Below are 7,827 nucleotides of genomic sequence, written 5' to 3'. Positions count from 1 at the left end.
TAGGTTTTAGTGTGGCTAGAAAGTAAAGAGATAAAAAAAATGTGATGAAGCATGAGCAACAAGTGCAAAGTACAAATTTTCAATACCTCTTGGAATGCATTCATTTGTGACGTCTGTGAAGAGATAGACTCATGTACTTTGATTAGACATAGAGCCTTGAGCTCTACTCCATATGCCACAAAAGGCCACCTCATTTCTCTTATTTGTCTCTATCAGAGAGGTGTAGACCTTGGGCATTTGGCAAACAACTAGACCTTCTGCTTGTGGCTAGAAGTAGGCCCCTAGCTTGGCCTCAAGCAAGGCCTTGAGCTTCAAGCAAGCCCCTTGCTTAGTGCCTCCAATGAGAGCTTTGAACCAAGCCTCCTTTGAAGATAGATATCACCACATGTAGCTCAAGAGATTGAGATTGGAAGTAGAACTTTGATGACAAAGAAAAGGATGAGATAGTGAAGGTTGAAGAGTATGCAAGGAGGAAGCAGAAAGCATCTAATCCTAACTAGCTAACTAGCTCAACTAGCTCTAATACTATGTTAACAAACACCGATCTAGAGCTAGATTAGCTATGGTGGATGCAAATCATAGACATGAGACATGGTGAGATGAGAGATTGTAACTCAAGTGAATTAGGTTCCAAGATTACTTAATATGGACTCATAAACACGACCTTGAGTAACACAAAAGGAGAGTACTATATTGCATTAAAATGAGAACCAAGTATATGCTTTTATAGCCTTTTGGGTAGTTTCATATTCTCCATTGTGCTTGTGGGATTCTAAGCATCTCTTCCTAGAGCATACATCATTTGTCTATTTTCCAACAAATAATTTGTTCTATCTTCCAACATGAGGTAGCACACAAGTAGAAGTAAGAGCTATGGCAAATGGAGAAAGAGAGTAAAGAAGAGAGACATCATACGTGGGAACTTCAATAGTCATAATGTGTGACTTGCATTCCCTTATTCAATAGTCACTAAAAGAATAAAGTGATAGTGATGGGCACCTACCATCTACAGTGTACAAGTGTGCGATCATAGTGTGCATAGTAAATATAGAGCGACATAGGCAGCACATGCACCTTTACCCCCAACAAAATCCCACTTAAAGGCAAATGTGCCTCTAGTGAGAGGAGAGAACAAGAAAAGTGACAAAGTAAACATGTACATAAAGTACAATAGGATGAGGAATAGATGTCATCTAATCTTATACCTATCATTTTTCAAAGGAAGTTAAAAAATTCCATTTAGAGACTTTTAGTGAGAAGATCTACAAGATTCTCATTAGTCAAGATCTTGACAAGCTCAATAGACTTGTCTCTACCACCTCCTTGATGAAGTGATAGTGCATCTCAATGTGCTTTGTATTCACATGGAAGACTGAATTCTTGGCCAATTGAATAGTACATATAGAATTTGATTGCAATGTAGGAATAATAGCAATATAGTACGAGATCTACTAGTGATAGACCTTGTTAGGCTATCTACTAGTGGTAGACCTTGTTTAGTACGAGATCTTGTTTAGTACGAGATCTTGTTTAGTACTGTCTTGTATCTTGTTCATCCCCATCGAGGGAGTTCTCGTAATTCTAATATCTTGTGTCCATACCTACGGCCCTAGGTTGTGGGATCCTTCATGCCCTATTGAGTTGGAGGTGACCCTTGAAAGAATCGTGGCCTCCCTTCAAAACCTTCAACAACAAATTCAAGACTTGAATGAATGACAAGCACAACTTCAAATAGAACACCCTATGCATCTAGGCCTCACACTTCAAGAGTTGCAAGACCAAATCTGAGACTTGTAGAACAATAGAGAAAGTGATTGGATGATTCCACGTATTTATCAATCCCCAATAAGAGAACCCAAGATCGGCATACTAGAGAAGTTCAATGGTGACCATTCAAAGTTTAGGGGATTCCTACAACAAGTAAATCTCTATATTTGCATACAATTGGATAGGTATCCAGATGATGCTTCCAAGGTGGGATTCATTGGGACTGTGCTTTGTGGTCAAGCTTTATCATGGTTTCCCCCAATTTTAGAAAAGAATATGCTAGTACTTCATAACTATGACAAACTCACTTCCACATTTGGAGATGCAGACACTGGTCGAGTAGTAATAGAAACAAAACTTCGAAAGCTACAACAAGGTAACCGACGTGCCTTTGCTTATGCATCTAAATTTAGGAAATTCATATGTGATCTCACTTAGCATGAGGAGTATTTTATTAGCCAATTCAGATGGGGTCTTCAAGATGACATCAAGGACCTCATGCTCACTATGCCTGAGGCAAAAACACTCAATGATTATATCATGCAAGCCATCTAGTGTGATAATAGATTGTTTAAGATGAAGAGAGAAAAGTGAGAAGAATTAAGGCCTGAAAAATGAAACCTAGCCCTAATCAGAGACCCAATCAGAGACCCAATCAGAGAAGAAACCAAGCCCAAACCGATGCAAATAGATAATACCACATTCCAACCCTTGACCATCCCACAAGAAAATCAAAGATGAAGAGAGAATTCTCTATGCCTATATTGTGGAAAGCCTAGACACATCACCCTAAATTGCCCAAATAAGGGGGTAAGAACCCCAAGAGTTGCTGCTATCATCCTCAAGTAGGAAAACGAGGATGTTTAGTTGTAAATGGGACTATACAACTAGACCTTGATATATGAAAGGGCCTCTTGATCCTAGCCACATCCATGGAGACTTTCCTTGTCATAGTCCAGATGATCCTACCAAGAAAGACCCTTTCCCTCAAAGCCCTAGTTGTCTCTAGGCCTCTCCGTGTTTATGATGGATTTGTAAATAGATACCAGATTCTAGTACTCCAAAAGACCAATCTTGCAACAGCTGAAGTCGTGGATGAAAGACCTCTAGCATCTGGAGATATTACCAAGGAAAATCGACTACTCGTGGATAACTCTTAGTGATCACAAATCTCATGTATGCTTTAATGTCATATTCAGTCCCATAAATCCAATCATCCTTGGAATGCCTTGGCTAAAGAAACACAATCCAAGACCTATAGCATCTGGAGATATTACCAAGGAAACCCGACTACTCATGGATAACTCTTAGCGATCACAAATCTCATGTATGCTTTAATGCCATATCCAGTCCCATAAATCCAATCATCCTTGGAATGCCTTGGCTAAAGAAACACAACCCAAAAATTGATTGGGTTAAGCAAAACTTTATACATTGTAAAAATCAAGGAAAGTAGGTATATCTAGGAGCCAAAGCCTTTATGCACACAGCAAGGTAGGAACTGACCTACATGATATATCATATGCTAGCTCAAAAGGATGAGTTAGCCAAGCCAATATCAAGAATTTCAAGATGTCTTTAAAAAAAGGAATGCAGATCTCTTGCTTGAACACATATCATATGATTGTGCTATAGAACTCAATGAAGGGGCTCAACCACCTTTTGGACTCATCTATAGGCTATCCCTTGATGAACTAGCTGAACTACACAAGAATATTGATGATAACTTAGCCAAGGGGTTCATTAGGCACTCAAAGTCTCTTGTTGGAGCCCCAATTATGTTCATGAAGAAATACATGTCACTTTAAATGTATGTGGATTATCAAGGACTCAACAAGATAACAGTCAAGAATTGATACCCTTTGCCGTTGATACCAGAGCTCTTGGAACACCTTGGAATAGCCAAGATCTTCACAAAGATTGATCTATTAGGGGCTCACAATCTTGCACGGATCAAAGAAGAAGAAAAATGAAAGACAACCTTCCGCACAAGGTATGGTCACTTCGAGTATGTTTTTATGCCATTTGGTCTCACTAATGCTCATGGAGTGTTTCAATATATGATGAATGATATCTTTCAAGAGCATCTAGATGATTTTGTAGTTATATACTTGGATGATATCTTGATATTCTCCAAAAATCCAAAGGAGAATGAGCACCATGTAAAATTAGTTTTGAAAAATCTTAGAGAAAAAAAACTATATGCAAAACTTGAGAACTGGTTTTTCCATCAGACAGAAGTGAAAATCTTGGGATACAATGTCTTCTAGAGAGGAATATTCATGGACCCCAAGAAGATCGAGACTATTCTTGACTGGTAGACACTCACACGTGTCCCCACGATGTCCAATTTTTCCTTGTCTTTGCCGAATTCTACATGATATTAATCAGGGATTTCTCAAAGATAGTCACACCACTCACCAGACTCATAGGAAACTCAAAGTTCTCATGGACCCTAGAAGCCGAGAAAGCCTTCGAGACCTTGAAGATGACTTTCACCACTACCCCAAGCCTAGTCCACCCAGATCCTACCAAGCCATTTTTCTTGGAGACTGATGCATCAAACCATGCCATAGGAGCCATCTTGTCCCATGGAGAATGGTCATATGCATCCAGTGGCATTCCACTCAAGGTAGTTCTCCCCTCTAGAGTAAACTATGAGATCCATGACAAATAACTCCTTGCCATTGTGAATGCCTTTGATACTTGGGTGTCATCATCTAGAGGGTGCAACCCATAAAGTTATCGTCTATACAGATCACAAAAATCTAGAATACTTCATGACAACCTGCATTCTCAATTGAAGACAATCTCATTGGAGTAACTTCTTATATAGACTTTGTCTTCAACTATCGCCCAAGATGCCAACAATGCCAATCAGATGCTTTATTGAGAAGATCCTACCTAGCACCTAAAAAGGGAGAAATAGCTTTTTATCAATAATGAGCAATACTACTCAAGCCTCTACCTAGTAGCCATCTCCAATTGTCACCAAGATGACCCTTTCTTGATCTAGCTAATCCATGAAGCCCTGCCGCATGATGACTTGGCCAAAAATGTCATGATAAAAAATCAAGAGAAAAAAGGAAATGAAGTTTGTGAGTTTCACATAACTAACGGATTGATATACTATAAGGATCTACTTTACATCCCTCTAAGAAAGCCAAGACTCTAGGTACTCCAACAATGCCATGACACCCCGGTAGCAGGACACTTTAGAGTTAATAAGACCTTAGAGATTATTTCAATAGATTTTTGGTGTACCCAAATGTGGAAAGAAGTTAAGGAAAATATAAAATCATGTGATACTTGCAACAGGGCCAAGGTACCTTGTCACAAACCGCATGGCCTCCCTGTAACCCTTGCCCATTCCAGTGTGACCTTGGTCTTCTTTGTCCATGGATTTCATAATAGATCCTTCCAAATTAGAAAAATGTAACTCTATTCTTGTTGTGGTAGATAGGTTCACAAAAATGGCACATTTCATCCCTACCACCAAGACCATCATAGGTGCAGCTCTATTTCTAGACTCTTCCTCAAACACATTTTTAGATTACATGGACTCCCTGACGACATCATCAGGTGGTCAAGGTACCCAATTCATATCTAGTTTTTGGAAGAGCCTTTGCAACCTCCTTGGAGTCCAAGTTAAGTTATCCACAACCAATCATCCACAGAATGATGGTCAAATAGAACGTGTAAATCAAGTCTTGGAACAATATCTTCGTTGCACCATCATCTACCATTAGAATGATTGGTTTGGGCTCCTGCCCTTTGCAGAGTTTTCTTATAATAATAGTATCCATGTATCTACCAAGCAAACTCCTTTCTTTGCAAACTATGGCTAGCATCCAAGGATGGATGTACATCTCTCCAACCAAGTAAAGAACCCTGCTGTCCAAGATAAAGGTCAACACCTAGCAAATATACACCAATAACTCAAGCAACAAATCCAAAAAGCTCAGAATTAGTATAAGCACTATATGGACTAGCATCATCTCCAACATCTAGCATACAAAGTCAGTTATAAAATATGATTACTTAGGCATAACCTCTAGACAACAAGGCCCTCACCAATTGCTTATTAACTCCAACTCCCCAGCACCATGAAGATCCACCCAGACTTCCATGTTTCCTTAAGCCATACCATAGCTCACCACCGAGGGGGGAGAGATCTAATCCCCTATCACCTATCCAGATTGAAGATCATGAACAAATTGAGGTTGAGTATGTCTTAGACTCGAGGATCTCCCAAGGTTGATTGGAATACCTTGTTCATTGGAAAGGATATGACATCAATGATCGCATTTGGGAATGTTTAGAATATCTCCAAAGAGTAACTCTCAAAGTTAAATAATTTCACAAGAGGAATCCAACAAAACTTAGACCAAACCACCAAGCCGCTCCTCATGGAACTTGTCATTAGAGGAGGGGGTGACATCACGGACATGCCATGATCAAGTGTACGGATTAATTCTTGCTCATGCCATATGAATCCACACCCCATGCAAATGTACCCTTAATAGGACATCCTCAAGCTAACCATGTGAACCCATCCTTGCCATGTCATCATAGAACCTTCTAAAAGATATACCATGTCATTGCTTATCTCATTGATTATATCATCATGGAACATTCTAGAAGATCTTTAGCTACCCTCAAACACTTATAAAAAGAGGGGCTCGCCATAGGGCTCCTTAGTCTTACCAATGCCAGTCTTGGGAGCTCAAGGAGTCGAGTCCTCCAATTAAGTAACTTCAAGTTCAAGTCCTAGTTCTTGTCTAGTCATGGTATCTAGTCTTGTCTTGTCTTCCATTATACTCTTGTTGTCTTGTCACCTTGTAATCTCATAGTATGAGATCTTGTCTAGTACTATCTTGTATCTTGTTCTTGTTCATCCCAGTCGAGGGAGATCTTGTAATTTTGATATCTTGTATCCATACCTACGGTCCCGGGTTGAGGGATCCTTCATATTCTATCAAGTCCCATTGTCTATACCTATAGTCCTGGGTTGTGGGATTTTTTGTATCTTGTTAAGTTATCATTGTACCTTGTACCCCTACATGGGATTATCTTGTAATCAGAATTCTCATAACAAATCTTGTATCTAGTCTAGTCTCTTGATGGAGCACAATCTAGTGCTCCCATAACATGAGTCATACTTTGACTGTAGGGGCCCTCTCCCAAGAGTGACTATCACCTCTACATAGCACGGCCTCCTTATAAGTAAGAGGCTCACTAGAATCTATACCACAACATAGTGCATGGAGGGCTCAAACCAATCAAGCTGACATCTATCTCTAGGAGACAGTCTCAAAACAGGCTATGGGGCTTGTACATCTTATTGAACATCATGATCATGGGCCACTAGAACATCAAGTACATTCTATCTAGCTAGTTCTAAAATAACAAGAGGCTTCTCCTAAAATATCACCATATGTACCTGAAATACCTTCTGATGTTGCTTATGTATCTTCTCTTCATGGAAAGAATATCATAGCTATGGATGACCTTCCTATCCCGTGGATCCAATAGGTGATAGCCCTTTTCACTTGCATACCCATAACCAAGAAAGATGCATATCATTGATTCAGGATCTAGCTTATTACATTTGTCCTTGGGAACATGGAAAAAAACCTAACATCCAAAGACATTTAAATGAGCATATGATCAAGGTTTTCTAGACCATACCTCCTTTGAAACTTGACAACCAAATTAGTACATGGGGATCTATTTATCAAGCGTATGTCATTAGTAATTGTATTAGTCCAAAAATGTTGCAGTTTTGAGCATTTTTGTGAAAATTAAAAACCCCTAGGAAAAAGTGTAAATAGGTTTGATTTTTGTTAGCTTAGAGGTTTGTGGGATTGTTTGTTTTGTCATTTGTAGTTGGATTTTCTGTGTTCTTCTAGCTTAGGATTTTTTTTGGTTATTTTGTTTGAATTTTTGAGTGTGAAAAATTAATAGTCTTGGTCGAGTTTGGTATTTTTTGGGACAGGTTGGAGTTAGAGTTTGCTAGTAGCTACCAAACATCATGGAGCATATATGATTTCTTGTCAA

The sequence above is a fragment of the Lygodium microphyllum genome, chromosome 12 (assembly GCF_053477565.2).
Source record: "Lygodium microphyllum isolate KBCC chromosome 12, Lygodium_microphyllum_v1.1.10, whole genome shotgun sequence".
Taxonomy (NCBI): Eukaryota; Viridiplantae; Streptophyta; class Polypodiopsida; order Schizaeales; family Lygodiaceae; genus Lygodium; species Lygodium microphyllum.
The sequence above is the reverse complement of the archived record's forward strand: the minus strand, read 5'-3'. Positions refer to the sequence as shown.